The sequence below is a fragment of the Ursus americanus genome, chromosome 25, assembly GCF_024610735.1.
Source record: "Ursus americanus isolate L20-20 chromosome 25, mUrsAme1.1.p, whole genome shotgun sequence".
Classification (NCBI taxonomy): domain Eukaryota; kingdom Metazoa; phylum Chordata; class Mammalia; order Carnivora; family Ursidae; genus Ursus; species Ursus americanus.
The window spans coordinates 36,315,865-36,335,295 of NC_142151.1; the positions used below are offsets into that span (position 1 = coordinate 36,315,865).

Genomic DNA, 19,431 nt, shown 5'->3' on the forward strand with positions numbered 1-19,431 from the left:
ATAGAGAAAGGACCCAAATTAATAAAATTATGAATGAAAGGGCAGAGATCACAACCAACACCAATGAAATAGGAAGGATCATTAGAAACTTTTATCAACAGCTTTATGCTAATAAATTAAACAACCTGGAAGAAATGGAGGCCTTCCTGGAAACCTATAAACTACCAAGACTGAAACAGGAAGAAATTGATTATTTAAACAGACTGATTAATTATGAAGAGATTGAAGCAGTGATCAAAAACCTCCCCAAAAACAAGAGTCCAGGGCCTGACGGATTCCCTGGGGAATTCTACCAAACATTCAAAGAAGAAATAATACCTATTCTCCTGAAGCTGTTTAAAAAAATAGAAACAGAAGGAAAACTACCAAACTCAGTCTATGAGGCCAATATTACGTTAATCCCCAAACCAAGCAAAGACCCCATCAAAAAGGAGAATTACAGACTGATTTCCCTGATGAAAATGGATGCCAAAATTCTCAACAAGATCCTAACTAGTAGGATCCAACAGTACATTAAAAGGATTATCCATCAAGACCAAGTGGGATTCATCCCTGCGATGCAAGGGTGGTTCAACATTCGATCAGTGTGATAGATCACATCAACAAGAAAAAAGTCAAGAATCATGTGATCCTCTCAATTGATGCAGAAAAATATTTGACAAAATACACCATCCTTTCCTGATTAAAACCCTTCAGAGTGTAGGGATAGAGGGTATATTCCTCAATTTCATAAAAACCATCTATGAAAAGCCTACAGCGAATATCATTCTCAATGGGAAAAGATGAAAGTCTTTCTCTTAAGATCAGAAACACGACAAGGATGCCCACTCTCGCCATTATTATTCAACGTAGTACTAGAAGTCCTTGCAACAGCAATCAGACAACAAAAAGGGATAAAAGATATCCAAATCGGCAAAGAAGAAGTCAAACTGTCTCTCTTCGCAGATGACATTATACTCTATATAAAAAACCCAAGAGACTCCACCCCCAAACTACTAGAAGTTATAGAGCAATTCAGTAATGTGGCGGGATACAAAATCAATGCTCAGAAATCAGTTGCATTTCTATACATGAACAATGAGACTGAGGAAAGAGAAATTAGGGAATCCATTCCATTTACAATAGCACCAAAAATCATACGTTATATCGGAATTAACCAGAGTTGTAAAGGATCTATATTCTAGAAACTATAGATCACTGTTGAAAGACATTGAAGAAGACCAAAAAAGATGGAAAAATATTCCATGCTCATGGATCGGAAGAATAAACATAGTTAAAATGTCTATGCTACCCAGAGCAGTCTACACTTTCAATGCCATCCCGATCAAAATACCAATGACATTTTTAGAAGAACTGGAACAAACAGCCCTTAAATTTGTGTGGAACCAGAAAAGGCCCCTAATTGCCAAGGAATTGTTGAAAAGGAAAAACAAAGCTGGGGGCATCACGTTGCCGGATTTCAAGCTATACTACAAAGGTGTGATCACAAATACAGCATGGTACTGGCACAAAAACGGACACACAGACCAATGGAGCAGAATAGAGAACCCAGAAATGGACCCTCGGCTCTTTGGGCAACTAATCTTTGACAAAGCAGGAAAAACATCCCGTGGAAAAAAGACAGTCTCTTCAATAAATGGTGCTGGGAAAATTGGACGGATATATGCAAAAGAATGAAACTTGACCACTGTCTCACACTGTACACAAAGATAAACTCCAAATGGATGAAAGACCTTGATGTGAGACAGGAATCCATCAAAATCTGAGAGGAGAACATAGGCTGCTACCTCTTTGATATCGGCCACAGCAACTTTTTTCATGGCACATCTCCAAAGGCAAGAGAAACAAAAGACAAAATGAACTTGTGGGACTTCATCAAGATAAAAAGCTTCTGTACAGCCAAGGAAACAACCAAAAAAACTAAGAGGCAACCCACGGAATGGGAGAAGATATTTGCAAATGACACTATAGATAAAAGATTAGTATTCAAGACGTAGTGAAGAGAAGGGAGGGCCATATGCACCCCAATGTTCATAGCAGCATTGTCCACAATAGCTAAATCGTGGAAGGAACCGAGATGCCCTTCAACAGATGACTGGATTAAGAAGTTGTGATCCATATATACAGTGGAATATTACTCAGCTATCAGAAAGAACGAATTCTCAACATTTGCAGCAACATGGATGGCACTGGAGGAGATAATGCTAAGTGAAATAAGTCAAGCAGAGAAAGACAAATATCATATGATTTCTCTCATCTATGGAACATAAGAACTAGGATGATCGGTAGGGAAAGAAAGGGATAAAGAAAGGGGGGTAATCAGAAGGGGGAATGAAACATGAGAGACTATGGACTATGAGAAACAAACTGAGGGCCTCAGAGGGGAGGGGGGTGGGGGAATGGGATAGACCGGTGATGGGTAGTAAGGAGGGCACGTATTGCATGGTGCACTGGGTGGTATACACAACTAATGAATCATTGAACTTTATATTGGAAACCGGGGATGTACTGTATGGTGACTAACATAATATAATAAAAAATCATTAAAAAAAAAGATTAGTATTCAAGATCTACAAAGAACTCAAACTCAATACACGGGAAACAAATAATCAAATCAAAAAATGGGGAGAAGATATGGACAAACACTTTTCCAATGAAGACATACAAATGGCTAACAGACACATGAAAAAATGTTAAAAATCATTAGCCATTAGGGAAATTCAAATCAAAACCGCATTGAGATACCACCTTACACCAGTTAGAGTGGCAAAAATTGACAAGGCAGGAAACAACAAATGTTGGAGAGGATGTGGAGAAAGGGGAGATCCCTCTTACACTGCTGGTGGGAATGCAAGTTGGTACAGCCACTTTGGAAAACAGGGTGGCGTTCCCTTAAAAAGCTAAAAATTGAGCTACCCTATGATCCAACCATTGCACTACTGGGTATTTACTCCAAGGATACAGATGTAGTGAAGAGAAGGGCTATATGCACCCCAGTGTTCATAACAGCATTGTCCACAATAACTAAATTGTGGAAGGAGCCGAGATGCCCTTCAACTGATGACCGGATTAAGAAGATGTGGTCCAGGGGCGCCTGGGTGGCACAGCGGTTAAGCGTCTGCCTTCGGCTCAGGGCGTGATCCCGGTGTTATGGGATTGAGCCCCACGTCAGGCTCCTCCGCTATGAGCCTGCTTCTTCCTCTCCCACTCCCCCTGCTTGTGTTCCCTCTCTCGCTGGCTGTCTCTATCTCTGTCGAATAAATAAATAAAATCTTAAAAAAAAAAAAAAGAAGAAGATGTGGTCCATGTATACAATGGAATATTACTCAGCCATCCAAAAGAACGATTTCACAACATTTGCAGCAACATGGACAGGACTGGAGGAGATTATGCTAAGTGAAATAAGTCAAGCAGAGAAAGACAATGATCATATGGTTTCAGTCATTTATGGAACATAAGAAATAGGAAGATCAGTAGGAGAAGGAAGGGAAGAATGAAGGGGGGGTAATCAGAAGGGGGAATGAACCATGAGAGACTGTGGACTCTGGGAAACAAACTGGGGGCTTCAGAGGGGAGGGGGATGGGGGATTGGGATAGGCTGGTGATGGGTATTAAGAAGGGCATGTATTGCATGGTGCACTGGGTATTATATGCAACTAATATCATGGAACATTACATCAAAAACTAGGGATGTACTGTATGGTGACTAATATAAAAAATTATTAAAAAAACATAAAAAAGTAAATGAAGAGAAGAATGGGTTCTACTACAGAAATTACCTTTTCAAGAGATAATAACTTTTTTATCTTACAAGCAAATAAAATATGCTTTTCATCTATAAATAGGAAGGTAAATTTTTTATTTTAGGAGAAGGCAACAAATGTCAGGAAAACTGGATGTTTGGATCAGCCGAAGTGGTTTCCCCGAGGAATATGATAGTGGAAGTCAGATTAGCAGAGGGGGGTCCAGGTTGAGTGTTAATGTGAATGAAGGCCACTAGGCACATGGTTGAATGTTCAGTCACGTCGGGTTCTGGTGTCTCCATCTCCACAAAAGGGACATGTCAGCTAGGCAGACTCATCTTATGCATCGACTCAACAGGTGCCCTCTTTAACAGGTACAGGAGAAGATGGGTCCAAGCAAGAACCCACTGTCTTGTTTTCTAGCCTTTTACCTTCTAATTAAACACATTGAAAAACACCTTGGATCAAGTATAGTTAAATCCAGTAGTCTTGTAGTTAACGATTTTAAGACGCTTTTGTTTTTGCTTAGACAAAAATGTGTATTTTATTGCCCAAATTTCTCATGAGGTACCTTAAACCCCTATTTTAAAAATTGCCTCTTTGGATCATGTTTCTACAAATTAAGGTATCCAGGAAGATCAGTGATAGTCTTTTTAAATCAAAAGTGAACCTATTATAACTTAGTTTTTCTATGTTACCATAATTATTTTATCTACTTCCTTACATATGTTTGACAAGTTTTTGAGATGGCATCTTAATATTTTCCCTTGGCTCACACTGGGGATAGGTCTCCATTTTCTTTTAAAAATCGTTTGCCTCTTTTCTTCAAGAAAAATCACACCCCAAGTTGCTCAGTCACAGTCTGTCTAGGGAGCAACCTGAGAATAAAATATTCTTACTTTCACATCTTTGTTAATATTGTCAGAAAAGAGAGAGTATTTATGTGTTCTACATATATGATATATTGCTTAAGAGCTCAGTCATCAAGGACTTGAGCTACATAAATTTCCTGGAAAAAGTCCTTTGACCCCCATTTCCCCTTGTTAAGGATTTCTTTAATCTGCATCTTCACAAACAGATTAACAAATAGTATTAATTTTTTACTACGAAGTTGAAGATAACCATGTGCTTGAAAGAGCTACATAGTAAATCACCACAAAATTTAGTGGCTTAAAGCCAACCTATGTAGTAGTTTAAGAAGGGTGTAGAGAAGCCCTTTTATTTGCTCATGTATCTGTGGGTCAGCAGCTTAGGCTGGCTTGGCTGGGTATTCTTTAGGCTGTTTTATGGGGCCATAGTCTGATATGCCTGACGATGGCCTTACTCACATGTCTGTCTGTTGGTTCCTGCTGTCAGCTGGACCACAAGTGCCCAGCAGGCTCGTACAGGTTTGTTGACATGGTGGCAGTGTTCCAAAAGTCACAAGAGGGAGTTCCCAGCATCAGGAAGGCAAACCCAATGCACAAGCCTTTTTTAAGCCAGTGCTTTTGTCTCATTTGTTTAAATCCCATTGGTCAAAGCATGTCACATGGTGGTGAGGAGCATGACCTGACCCGGACCTAGATGCAGGCACGTATGATAAATTAAGAGTCTTTAGTATGGCCGTATGTCATATCCGTGTCTATGTTTACTTTAATTTTTTTATGTATTTAATTTTGTTTTTGGTCAACATACTATGAGCACAGACTCTAAATAAAGGAAAAAGTGGTGTGGACAGAAAGGAATTGCATATATTGAGAGCTCTTGGTGCCAAGAACTTCACAAATGTCATCTCATTTAACTTTGTGAACTTGGAGTGAAAAGACTGAGCTGCAGGGAGGGTAAACAACTTGTCCAAGGTCACAGTTAGCAGGTCACACTCCAGGCTAATAACTATCTCAAAAGCATTAAAAAAAAAAAAAAAGAATGGTGTAGATAATATCAGTAATGGTACATACATATTAAGGATAGGCACTGTATTTATTTTTATGTGTTGGGTCACAATGCATAAATAAGATTCTTGTAATGTTTTTTTTTTTTTTAAAGCCTGCAAGTCACTCCCTTACCCATACAACCGTTTCCCACAAGCTTATGAAATCAGAATGCTCATAACCAGAGGGTATTGAAAACATACCACTATTTTCCTGCTTCTGATTTATCTGAAAGGTGTACCTTGACTACTGTATTACATTGACATAGTGTTTTAATCAGGTGCTGAGCACCTGACCTTTTCCACCGCAGTTAATCTCTTTTTATCAGCATCTACTAACATTTCTTTGGGACTTAAAGAAAATCATGACCTTAGGAAATATTTGATATTCTGGGGTGGAAGAGATTAAAACATAAATTTCCCTTATTGATAGACCCTTTTAGAAACTAATAAAGAGCAAAAGAGGCACTGGAACAGTTTGGATGCAATGCCATGGGTTTGAACGGAAGCATTTGTTACTCAGATTTTGTGTCTGAAAGAGGTAAGGGGAAAGCACTCTGGTCACAATCTATTACTATTTCTTTGTTGTTCTCATTTTTCTTCAATCATGCAAAATAGAATGTTCATTTTAAAATCAGCCCACATACTGAAATGTGTTCTTTTAATTGCAAAGTGGAACCTTTCCATGAAATGGTGGAGGAAGACTTTTAAGGAAGAATCAACAAAGTAGGAGCATTTCCAATCGAAGTTTCTTTGAGCTGAAATAAATTCCTACCTGACGACTTTATGTGAAGCTTCTCCCTTTGAATTATTTTTTTTTCATACTTACCCAAGATGAATAAAGATCGCAAATTAATAAACTGGGAATCATTTGATAGAAAACAATAGGAGGAAAACGTCCATAAATTCCTGCAAATCTCGGCATGCAAAGAATTTACACAGTAACTTGAAATTCTCAAGAGTGCTTTATAGATTGATTAGAGAAATTTTAAAGCGGTCATCTTCTGTGCTCACCAAGTAAAGTGTGAGCTGAAAAGTTATTTTAAAGTCATTTTATTGCAAGGAAAACAGCAGGATTCTGCCAGAGCCCAAATGCTGGTAAAATTGCAAGGAAACATTGAAAGTGATGAGGTCAAAGCTTTATATTTATATGAAAATAATTTTTGGATGAAGAAAAGGTGATAGGATTTTTCTCAAATATGGCATATTCCAAAGAAACACCAAAAGGCAAATTGACCAAGTTATTTGTCATGATATATTTTGATAATTGCCCCTAACTTAAGAAATGATAAGACCATAACTTTTTAGATGTTAACCATGACAGTTTGTTATTTTTAAAAGTGCTCATGGGGGGGCTGGAGTGGCAGTCGGTTAAGACTCTTGGTTTTGACTCAGGTCATGATCTCGGGATTCTGTCAGCCTCTGCCCTCGACAGGGAGTCGGCTTAAGATTCTTTCTCCTGTTGCCCCTCCACCCATTCTCAAATAAATAAATCTTAAAAAAAAAAAAGGAAAAGTGCTTGTGAAATGGAATTGTGGTGTTTATTTTTTACTGATTTTATTTTCAAATACTGTTTCGTATATGGAGTATTATTTTGGAAGGAAAGTTGTAGCAACAGCAGTCAGTCTATAATTAGCTCCAGATACATTAAAAAAAAATCAAGATATTAGTAAACAAATGATAGAAACGGAAAGCGAAGGTAATTAAAATAAGGTAATTTCCAAAACAAATCAAGATGAACTGAGTGTGAAGTCCCAACAAGCTTCCTACTTTGGCTCACTGGGGCCACACTGACTGCTGACCTAAGAGGCCCATGCTGGAAGATACACCCCATCAGTGAGAGATCCAGAGCGGACACTTCAAACTCAAAGTTCTGTACTTTGTCAGTTCAATAGCATTTTGTCAACAAAACGTTATAATTCCATTACACCTGAATCCTGAGTCACTGTTCCACTTCTTGTTTTAAGTTGTTATTTTGGGGTCACAGATTTTATTGGAAAAGAGTAGAAGCCTTTGAATAAATATTTATTTTAGTGGGATCTGAGATGTAAGACACCAAGAAAAATGACATTTGATTAAAATGGAGAAAATGACTATAAAATTATTCTTTTTCACTTCATATATATAATATATATTGCATATTATATATAGTAATTGTTTAAATGTTATTTTGTTTAATGTTCATTGCTAATGTTAAAAAGTTAGATGTTAAAAGCAACATCGGTTCATTATAGAAATTTTTGAATTATAAAAACTTACAAAGAAGAAATAAAAATAATCTATAATAGATGTAATTATGATTAACTTTTTGGTATAAATATGCTGAAGATTATTTTCTTTTTATTTTGCCTTTTTTAAATAATAGTGTAGCTGGAGAACTAGAAGTAACTATTATTTTCCTTTGGCACTTAGAAGATATTATTCTGATATCCTATTGTATCTATTGCTACTGATGTCTTCATAATTTTATAATTTTTATTCTTTTCTAGACAACGATGTTTTTCCCCATTACTGTTTTTAAGATCTCATTGTGTTTGAAGTTCCACATTTCACTACAGTATGCCTACATGTGGATTTCTTTTCATTTATCTTGCTTAGGATTTAGGGGGATTCCCACATTCTAAAATTAACATCTTTTGTGAATTTTGGAAAATTCTCAACCATTATTTCTTTAGAAATTGCCTTTTCCTTAGTTCCATAATATCATTTCTGGAATTTCAGTAAGACATAAATTTTATCAATTAATCTCATTCCCTTTCCCTCTTAATTTCTCATTCTACATCTTTTTATCTGTGCCATATTACATATTATCCACAGATGTTTCCCAGGTCACTAATTCTTTCTCAAAATTCTGAAGCTGTTTAACCTATTGGTTGGATTTTAACTTTCAGATTGTATTTGTCATTTCTTTAAGTTTTGTTTTATTTCATTTTATTGTCAGATCAGCCTTTTTCGTCCTTCTATACTGTTTGTGAGCTTAATTATGTTCCCCCTAAATTCTTGTGTTTAAGTCTTAACTCCCAGTACCTCAGAATGTGACAGTACGTGGGGGACTGAACTTTTATTTTTATTTTTTATTTATATATTTTAAGATTTTATTTATTTTTGTGAGGGAGAGAGAGAGAGAGCGTGCACGCACCTGCGTGAGCAGAGGAGCAAAGGGGCAGAGGGGCAGAGGAAGAAGTAGACTCTCTGCTGAGCAGGGAGCCTGATGCGGAACTTGATCCCAGGACCCTGGGATCATGACCTGAGCGGAAGGCAGATGCTTAACCAACTGAGCCACCCAGGCACCCCGGACCGGGCTTTTAAAGAGATAATTAAGGTAGAATGAGGTCATATGGCGTGGTGCTAATCCAGTATGACTAGTGCCTTTATAGGAAGAGGACATTAGGACACCAGATTAGACCACAGGGAGTTGACTATGTGAATTCAACCCTAGAAGATGGCCACCTGCCATCAAGGAGAGGGGGCTTAGAAGAAACCAAACCTTGGACTTGAGCCTCCAGAACTACTAAAGAAGAAATGTGGTTTAAGCCACCCATTCTGTGGTATTTGTTATGGCAGCCCTAGAAAACTAATGTACATACTAGGATATTTTGGTTTTGGTGTGGTTTCTGTTTATTTTTATATCTCTTTTATTAATTTGAACATATTTTGATCTACCTTCTAGTTCTTCTTTTCCACTGTCTTGTGTGGCCCACACATTTTATTGTGAACTGATCTCTCAGTGAGACTTTCAGTTAGTGTCTCTTTTCCCCCTTAAAGGGTTCCTGTTTTTATCTTTAGGATTCTGAATAGAAGATTTAAAAAAAGGATTTTTAATAACAGTGCCTGTATTTGAGTATTTTTTTCCTAGAAGACTCGGTGGCTAAATTCTCTCTTTCTCTCTCTTTTTAAAAATCTTTATTGTGGTAAGAACATTTGATATGAAATCTAATCTCATAATTTTTTTAAGTGTACAATCCATTATTATTGGCTGCAGATACCATCTTGCACAGCAGATTTATAGAGTTTATTCATCTTGGTTAAGTGAAACTTGATGCTCATTGATTAGCCATTCCCCACAGCCCCTGGCCACCACCATTCCACTCTTTGATTCTATGAATTTGGCTATTTTAAAGACCTCATATAAGTGGAATTATCAGTATTTGTCTTTCTGTGCCTGATTTATTTTACTTACCATAATCCTTAAGGTTCATCTAGATTGTTACATATTGCAGAATTTCCTTCTTTTTAAGGGCTGAATAATGTTTCATTGCATGTATATACCACACTCCTTTATTTCTTCATCCATTGATGAGCATTTAAGATGTTTCCACATCGTGGTGATTGTGAATAGTGCTGCAATGCACATCAAGTGCTAATATCTCTTCAAGATGCTGATTTCAGTTCTTGTGGATAAATACCCAGAAGTGGGATTGCTGGATCATATGATAGTTTTATTTTTAATATTTTTGAGGAACCTCCATACTTTTCCATCGTGGATGCACCATTTTGCATTCCCACCAACAATGTGCAAGTGTTCCAATTTTATTTTATTTTATATTTTTATTTTACTATCCTGACACCTGACAGATGATCTCTCATTGTGGTTTTGATTTTCATTTCCTTGATAATTAGTGATGTTGAGCATTTCTTCATATATCTGTTGGCCATTATATATCTTTTTTGGAGAAATATCTGTTCAAGTCCTTTACCCATTTTTAAAAACTGAGTTATTAGGTGCTTTACTATTGAGTTGTAAGAGTTCATCATATTTTTTGGAGATTAACTCTTTATCAGATATATGGCTTGCAAATATTTTCTCCCACTCCATAGTCTGCATTTTCACTCTGCTGATTATTTCCTGTGCTGTGCAGCTTTTTAGTTTGATGTAGTCCCATTTGTTTTTGTTTTTGTTGCCTGCACTTCTGCTGTCATTTTCATGAAATCATTGCCAAGACCAATGTAATGATAATTTACAGTTTCAGGTATACTGTTTAAATTTAATCTGTCTAAGTTGATTTTTGTGTGTGGTGTAAGATAAGGGTCCAATTTCATTCTTTTGTATGTGGATATCCCTAGCACCATTTGTTGGAGATATTATCCTTTCCTCATTGTGTAATCATAGTACCCTTGTCAAAGATCATTTGACTATGGGGCACCTGGGTGGCACAGTGGTTGAGCTTCTGCCTTCGGCTCGGGGTGTGATCCCGGCGTTGTGGGATCGAGCCCCACATCAGGCTCCTTCGCTATGAGCCTGCTTCTTCCTCTCCCACTCCCCCTGCTTGTGTTCCCTCTCTCGCTGGCTGTCTCTATCTCTGTCAAATAAATAAATAAAATCTTTAAAAAAAAAAGATCATTTGACTATATATGCATGGATTTATTTCGGGACTCTCTAATTCTATTACATTGGTCTATGTGTCTGTATTTACACCAGTACTATACTGTTTTATTTTATTTTTAAAAAGATTTTATTTATGTATTTGAGAGAGAGAGCACGAGCAAGGACTGTTTTAATTACTATAGCTTTGTAATGGATTTTGAAATCAGGAAGTTTGATGTCTCCAGCTTTACTTTTTTCTCTTAAGATGGATTTGGCTATTTATGGTCTTTTGTGGTTTCTTATGAATTTTAGAAATTTTTTTCTATTTTTCTACAAAATGCCATTGGCATTTTGATAAGGGTTGCATTAAATCTGTAGATTATTTTGGGTTGTGTGGACATTTTAATAGTATTAAGTCTTCCAATTCATGAACAGAGGATATCTGTCCATTTGTTTGTATCTTGTTTAATTTCTTTAATCAGTATTTTGTGGTTTTCAGTATATAACTCTTTCACTAACTTAAGTTTATTCGTAAGAATTTTATTCTTCTTGATGCTATCATAAATGAGATTGTTTTCCTAATTTCATTTTCAGATAGTCCATTGTTAGTGTATAACAATGCAACTGATTTTTGTATGTTGATTTTTGTATCCTGCTGCTTTATTGAATTCATTTATTCTGACAGTATTTTTAATGAAGTCTTCTGGGTTTTCTACATACAAGATTATGTTATCTGCAAATAGGAACAATTTTACTTCTTTTACAATTTAGATGCATTTTATTTCTTTTTTCTTACATAATTGCTCTGTCTAGGACTTCCAGTACTAGGTGAAATAGAAGTGGTGAGCGTGGGCATTTTTGCCTTTTTCGTAATGTTAAAGGAAAAGCTTTTGAGTAAGATGGTATTTGTGGGCTTTTCATATATGACCTTTGTTGTATTTAGGTAAACTCTATTCCTAGTTTGTTCAGAGTTATTACCATGAAAGAGTGTTGAGTTTTGTCAAATACTCTTTATTTTGCATCTATTGAGATAACCGTGTGATTTTTTTTTTATCCCTTATTATATTAATGTGGTGTATCACATTCTTGGCTGGCCGGTTTTTTTGTTTCCTTTAACACTTTGAATATGAATATATTAGCCCACTACCTTCTATTCTGCAGGGTTTCTATTGAAAAATTCACTGATAGTATTACAGTGGTTCCCTTGTATGTGACAAGTCACTTTTCTTTTGCTGCTTTCAAAATTATCTCTTTGTGTTTGACTTTTGATGATTTGATTATAATATATCTTGTTGTGAATTTGTTTGAGTTTATCTTTTTTGGGTTCCATTGAGCTTCCTGGATCTGTATGTCTCTTTCCTTCTCTAGACTTGGGATGTTTTCAGTCATCATTATTTTGAATAAACTTTCTTGTCCTTTCTCTTTCTTCACTTTCTGGGACTCTGTATTGTGTAAAACAGTCCACTTGTTGATACCCTATATGTCCCTTAAGCTTTCTTCATTCTTTTTTCATTTCTTTTTCTCCTTTGAATTATTTCTAATGACATATCTTTGAGTTTGCTAATTCTTTCTTCTACGTCTAGTTTGTTGAATTTTTCTGGTGAATTTTGCAGTCCAGTGATTGTATTCTCAGCTCCATGATTTCTGCTGGGTACTTAAAAAAAATTCTATCTCTTTGTTGAGATTTTCACTTTATTAATGTTTTTTATTATCTTGACCTCAGTGATTATTACAATTATTTTGAGTTCTCTGTCAGGTAAATCATATAACTCCTTTTTCTTTAATGTCAGTTTCTGGAGATGCATCTTGTTCCTTTGTAACATCTTTGCCTGATTCCTCATTCTTCTTGATGTCTTTGTTGGTGTCTGTACACTAGACAAAGTAGGTACCCCTCCCAGTCTTCACAGAGCAGCCTCGCACAGAAGAAGATCCTCACCAGTCAGCCTGGCAAGAGATTCTGGGGGCCTCTGTCCTTGACCTGTCAGAACTGTGAAAACTGATAAGACAGACACTAATTCTTTAGGCATCCCTGGAGAAGTTGGAGTACTGGACACATGGATCAACTCTTTCCTTCTCCAAGAGTGATTAAAGAGCTGGAATTTTTTTCATCTACTAATTGTGATGAGCAAAGGGAGGATCTATGGTTTCTATTAGCCAAAATTGTCACCTTCATTCTCACTGAGGCTACTAGACTGTGTCAGACCTAGTCAGAACTCAGGATTGGCAAGGCAGATGATAATTCTTTGTGTAGTCCTAGAGAAGTTGGGTCATTGGGCATACAGATCAACTCTTCCTCCCCAGGGGGAAACTGAGGTAGGATTTCTCATCCACCTATTCTGTGCTAAGCAGCAGGGACGATCTATGGTGTCTACCAGCCCAAATCAACATCTCCGTTTTCCCCTGGGTGGCTAGTTTGTGCTGGACCAGTCAGAGCTCCAATTCAAGACAGAAACCGTTTCTCTGGGGAAACCTCTGCTGGACACGTGACCCAGTCTCTTTCCTACCCTGAGTGAAAATTGGTGTTAGAGAGTCCCTTCCTGATCATATGGACAGGGATTCTGGTGAGAGGGTTCCAATTCTCCCTACTGGCTTCAGTGAGTCTGATTTCTCATTCTCCTGGGGTGCAGAATCCTTTCAGTTCATTTCTGGATTTCTCACAAAGAGATTTTTTTCTGTGAATTGTTGCTGAATTGGTATGTTTGTGGGGGGAAGGAGGTTTCAGGGCTTCCTACTCTGCCATTTACTGGTGTTACTCTCCTGTTTTCTACTTGGTTTGTGTCTTGAGAGTCTTGTGTGCCCTAGATGAGTTTCAAAAGAAAAATAATCCAATGGATAAAAATTGAATCCCATTTTAATTTGTGTTATTTTATGTACCAATGAATCAGAACTTTTTATATGCATATCAGCGATATGCATTTCTTCTGTTGTAGAGTTAGGGCGAGGGTTCATATTCATCTCCTGGAATAAAAAATGAGTGCATTTATCAACCTACATTCTGTTCTGATGATTCAGGGTTATCTATTTCTGAGCTCTGTTATATCTGCAAGTTATGTCTTTCTTGGCCTCCTCCAGAAAGTTGAAAATTAATATTCATTTCTATATTTGGCAGGAAAACACATGAGTGTTTAATGATGGAGTGGAATCTTGTTTTCAACTCTATTTAATACCTGCAGTTAATCATAGAAAACCACCAATTTTAGTTTGTCAGGATATTGTTAGCATATACTAATTTTGTAATGAGTAAAATAATATACTCCTTTTTTGTTGAAACTGCTTTGGAATCTTAGGCTAAGCCTCAGGAAAGACATTAGTGCTATGGAAATCATAGGCACATGAACACATTGTGATAGAAAAGTTTCAGTTAAATATCTTCTTATAAAAGAGTAAAATAAGATACTGTGTGATAGGAGGGCTTCCCAGAAAGGCTGCAGGAGATTCACCTGTAGATTTAAAAGAAATGTATGAGATGCTTGGCAGCATCTGCAAAAGAGGAGTTTAGACATATATATTTGTGTCATTTAACCCTGTTTTAGAACTCCTTCTCACAAGATATAGAAGATTGTGATTTACAAAGTTTAGCTTATATAAAATGCATATATATAACATAGAATTTTCAAATTTTAATGACTAAAATTTGGCAATGTCGTAATTTATTATTACATTAACATTGTAGTGTTTCATTTGTTGTGTTTTTTTGTTAGGAAACTAGTTATTAAATTGCTTCAAATTTGAAAGAACGCATTTAGACTTGAGGAAATATGATAGATTATATAGTACATTAGAAAGTTCTAGAAAAAATTGCACCAAATATTTAACAGTGGTTACCCATGGGAATTGCACAAAGGATAGGTTAATTGGAGGTTGCTGTAAATGATAACTGGTATTTTTCAAAGCTATTACAAGCGTGTATTTTAGTGTTTGTTAAATATAACACATAAATGAAAAACCACTGCTTTGTGATTACAAGCACCTTTTTTTTTTTTTTCCAAATGGAATTTCTAAGCTGGAGATGGGAAATAGATGTTACATTAGGACCCAACTCCAGTTGATAGTGACTATGTGAGGGCAGTGTTTTAAATAGGATTCAAAGACCCTCTCCATGCTCAGCGGGGAATATCATTTTCCAAAAAGTGTTGTTTACAATAGGCAAGGTGGATGGGGCGGGGGGGATGGGTAGCACCAGGGGTGTTTATTGACCCTACTGCAGGTGCTAATAAGAAAGCACAGCTACGTCCACTTTGTTATTATTCTGGACTCATAAAATGTTTAAAAAATAGATTTACAGATGGGCACAACCTTATTCCTTACAGCTCTCTTTTCATGTTTCTGGGACAGGTTTTTAGAACTTGTTACTCTTGGGCATATATTTATATTATTCATTGTTTTTGAGTCTTTGCTCTTGTGCAGACCTTACTGGAATGGGAATTAGGCCAACCAGCAGTTTTGCACTTATGCCTTCCTGATAACTCACTTATATTTGAAATTTAGTTTTGGTTTCACAGATGTGAGACCTAGAATCTCTCTACTGCTACATTTTCTTTAACTGCAATGTCAGTCTACATTCTACAGTTTATTCTACCCAGGGCTGGTTTCTCCTTTTTTCAACAACTGGTTGATATCTGTGAAAGTAGCTTAACATTTGGGTATCAGAGATTGTAGCTCTGATTTATAAGATTCCAGTCACATAGATGACCTCTTTTAATTTGAAAATATTTATTTTTCTGGACAATTCTCCTCTCTGTTAGGGGATTCTGTACTCACCTTCTTAAGCCTCCTAGAATGGCAAAGCTCTTTTTAGTGAATTCCAGCTCCATAGAACCTGTCCCTTTATTCCCCAAATTATTATTCATATTTATTATTATTTCAGTTTCTGCCTAAGATTTCAAACAACAATATGGAATATTTTACCCTCATTTAGAAGCCTAGATCTTAAAATCTCTCTTATCTTCATGATCAGTGGCATTTTCTGATTCCTAAAGAAATAGATTTTTTAATTTCTGTGTTATTTCTACATACCTTAAATGCAATGCATTTGAATCAGACAATGACTATATTACATACTTGTTCTCAGATAGTATTTCAGGTTATATCTCCAAAATGGGAAACATGCCCTTCACTAAGATTTAAACTGGTACCTAAATGAGAGCCAATGTTTCCTAATATGGATGCTGATCTGCCTTAGGAAATATTAATTGTAAGAAAATTGATTTAAAAAATTCTTAAAGGGTGTTGTATGAAAGGAGAGAAGGTTAGCACTCCCCTTGACAAGGATGGAAGAGGCCCTCGGGCCTGACAACACGCATACGGTTAAGGCATTGCCACCTACTTCGTGGCATCTAACCAACGTTTTTTCGGAAACCGGGGATGTACTGTATGGTGACTAACATAATATAATAAAAAATCATTAAAAAAAAATTCTTAAAGGCCATTCTTGGAGTGGAGGGTGTTACAGCAGTGGATCATCATCCCTCAGTCTAGACCACTAGCATTCCTGACAGCTGTTAGCCTGCTGCCTGCTTTAAGCCCACATGAGAAATGTGGACCAACAGGTATTGAGGGTCAAGTGAATCTGACATCTTTTTTCTTGCTGTTTCAGAAATTAGACTTTAAACCATTTTATTATCCAAAAATGACTTCAAGGTAACTCCACATTTCCTTTTAAAATGCTATCATGAGATATTTCATTATCCTCTGGAGTTTTAGAAGATGAATTTTAGCCCTACTGGCTTTTAATCTAAAAGAGGGGAACATTTAGAAAATGATCCTGTATTTAAATGTTTTTATACCTCACACTCTAAAAGTTTTTGTATAGTTTATGATACCACAGTCCATTCCTCTGAAGTGTACACATTAATAGGATTTGCATGCATCTTTAATTCATTAAAATTTAGTATTTAATGCGCTGGATCTTTGATCCAAGGATCTCAAAACATCTTGCCTGTCTCTATTAGTTCATTATTTTTTCAGTATTTCCTTGTGAGGTAGTTGTTAAGTATTATTCCATATTTTACAAATGAGTTACAAATGAAACTGAGAGAGGCTTAAGGGACTTGCTTCAAGTCCCAGAGCAAGTTAATAGCAGAAAAGCAATAAAGGCATAGCCCCTGGCTCCAGAGATTTTCAACCTTTCCTCAGAATATATCCCTAATTCCACTCTAAAATGCTACATTGTCCATGAAAATTAGCATATTATTACGTGCCCAGTGCTTTCAGAAATTAAAATGGACCTAAGAGGAATTTAATGAAATATCTCTTTTTCTCTATTACACTTCGATTAGGTTTCTGGGGAAATATGTGTGGTCGAAGTGTCCTTACTGCTCCTGACTAGGTGTTTCTTTTTGTCCAGTCAAATAAGGAATGTTGAAAGAGGGGATCAGAAATAGTAGCCAAAGGAGAATATGGTGATTGTTAAGTGTGGTTGAGATTAGTGGTGATTTCCTTACTGAGGGAGACTTTTGCAAGCTCAGAGATTTTTCTATTAACTAGCAGGTTGTTCATCCTTCAGAGTCACTGAATCATAAAGTCATAGGATGTTAGTGTCATTAGGGACCTTAGGATTTTCTAGGAGCTTCCACAAAATTTTGGAATTTGCTTTGCAGTATGCTTGCCAAGTCATCGCATGTCTCTGCTTGAGCACTTCGGGAGGTGGAAAGTTATCTGTAAGAATCTTTATTCCACTGGTGAATAATTATAATAACAAATCCACAAGTATTATTGAGCCCTACATTTATACTTAATATGCTTTTCAAGAAATAAAAAAAATGAAAGAAATATAAGATAATGTCTCTGGCCTTGAGAACCTTGGCCAAATTAATTTCTATACTTCTGTTTCCTCATCTTTATAATGAGGAATTGACTTGTTTTGAGGATTGCATGAGTCAAATATAAAACATTCAGGAGAGAGCCCGCTATATAGTAAGTGCTCAGTGAATGTCCATTCTTACTGTCTATGGACAAGATGAGAGAGAGAAAGAAAGAGAGTAAGGGACAGGGAGAGAGAGTACTGACCCATTCTGCCTTCTTATTTTGTTCTTCATCCCATTGCCTTAGATCAGCCCATCATCATTTTGCATTTGAATGACTGCTGTAGCCTCCAACATGGTCTCCCTGTTTCCAGTCTCAGCCCTTGCAATCCATTTTTCCACATTGAAGCAAAAGAGAACTTAATAAAAGGCAAGCCTGAGCAAGTTAATCACCATCTTAAAATTTATTGCTCTTCAAGTACTTCAGCATGAACCAGTTTATGTGACTGACAACACCCTTGGTGATCCAGCCCCTGACTGCTTCTCCAGGCTTATTTATAGTCTACCCGTCCTTTGACTTACATTGCAAATTCTGAAATGTAGACAAATGTGCCAGCTCCCCATGGTCTCTCAGGCCTGCAGATCTCCAGGTCTGGCCTGAGCCCCATCCCACTTTCCATCATCTGACCCTGTTTCACTTCCATTCTTCAGCCTTTGTTCTAGTCATCTGTCACAGTTCAGTTTATATACCTCCTCCAAGAAGTCACTTTTGATCCCTGAGGTGCTCTCAATGACTTTTATTCCTACCTTCCTCTACCTACTTACCACATTCAATTACAATAACACTTTTGACCCTCTCCACCTCTAAATGCAAGAGCCTTGAGATGAGGGACTGTATCTTATTCACTGGTTTTTCCCTAGAGTCTAATTCTTTTTTTTTTTTTTTAAATGATTTTTTATTATATTATGTTGGTCACCATACAGTACATCCCCGGTTTCCAATATAAAGTTCAATGATTCATTAGTTGCGTATACCACCCAGTGCACCATGCAATACGTGCCCTCCTTACTACCCATCACCGGTCTATCCCATTCCCCCACCCCCCTCCCCTCTGAGGCCCTCAGTTTGTTTCTCATAGTCCATAGTCTCTCATGTTTCATTCCCCCTTCTGATTACCCCCCTTTCTTTATCCCTTTCTTCCCCTACTGATCATCCTAGTTCTAATGTTCCATAGATGAGAGAAATCATATGATATTTGTCTTTCTCTGCTTGACTTATTTCACTTAGCATTATCTCCTCCAGTGCCGTCCATGTTGCAGCAAATGTTGAGAATTTGTTCTTTCTGATAGCTGAGTAATATTCCATTGTATATATGGACCACAACTTCTTTTTTTTTTTTTTTTATGGACCACAACTTCTTAATCCAGTCATCTGTTGAAGGGCATCTCGGCTCCTTTCACGATTTAGCTATTGTGGACATTGCTGCTATGAACATTGGGGTGCATATGGCCCTTCTCTTCACTACGTCTGTATCTTTGGGATAAACACCCAGTAGTGCAATGGCTGGATCATAGGGTAGCTCAATTTTTAACTTTTTAAGGGACCTCCACACTGTTTTCCAGAGTGGCTGTACCAACTTGCATTCCCACCAACAATGTAGGAGGGATCCCCTTTCTCCACATCCTCTCCAACAATTGTTGTCTCTTGCCTTGTCTATTTTTGCCATTGTA

At 36.9% G+C, this 19,431-nt stretch overlaps 1 protein-coding gene and 1 non-coding gene across 10 annotated transcripts in view; both read left to right on the plus strand.

The window, feature by feature from the left end:
* Positions 1 to 19,431, plus strand: part of TMEM117 (transmembrane protein 117) — a 488,268-nt gene that overhangs the window by 136,757 nt on the left and 332,080 nt on the right. The window lies entirely within an intron of this gene.
* On the plus strand, positions 16,184 to 16,309 carry LOC123794850 (U6atac minor spliceosomal RNA). The gene has a single exon (XR_006780276.1). It is a non-coding gene; the product is annotated as a U6atac minor spliceosomal RNA (small nuclear RNA).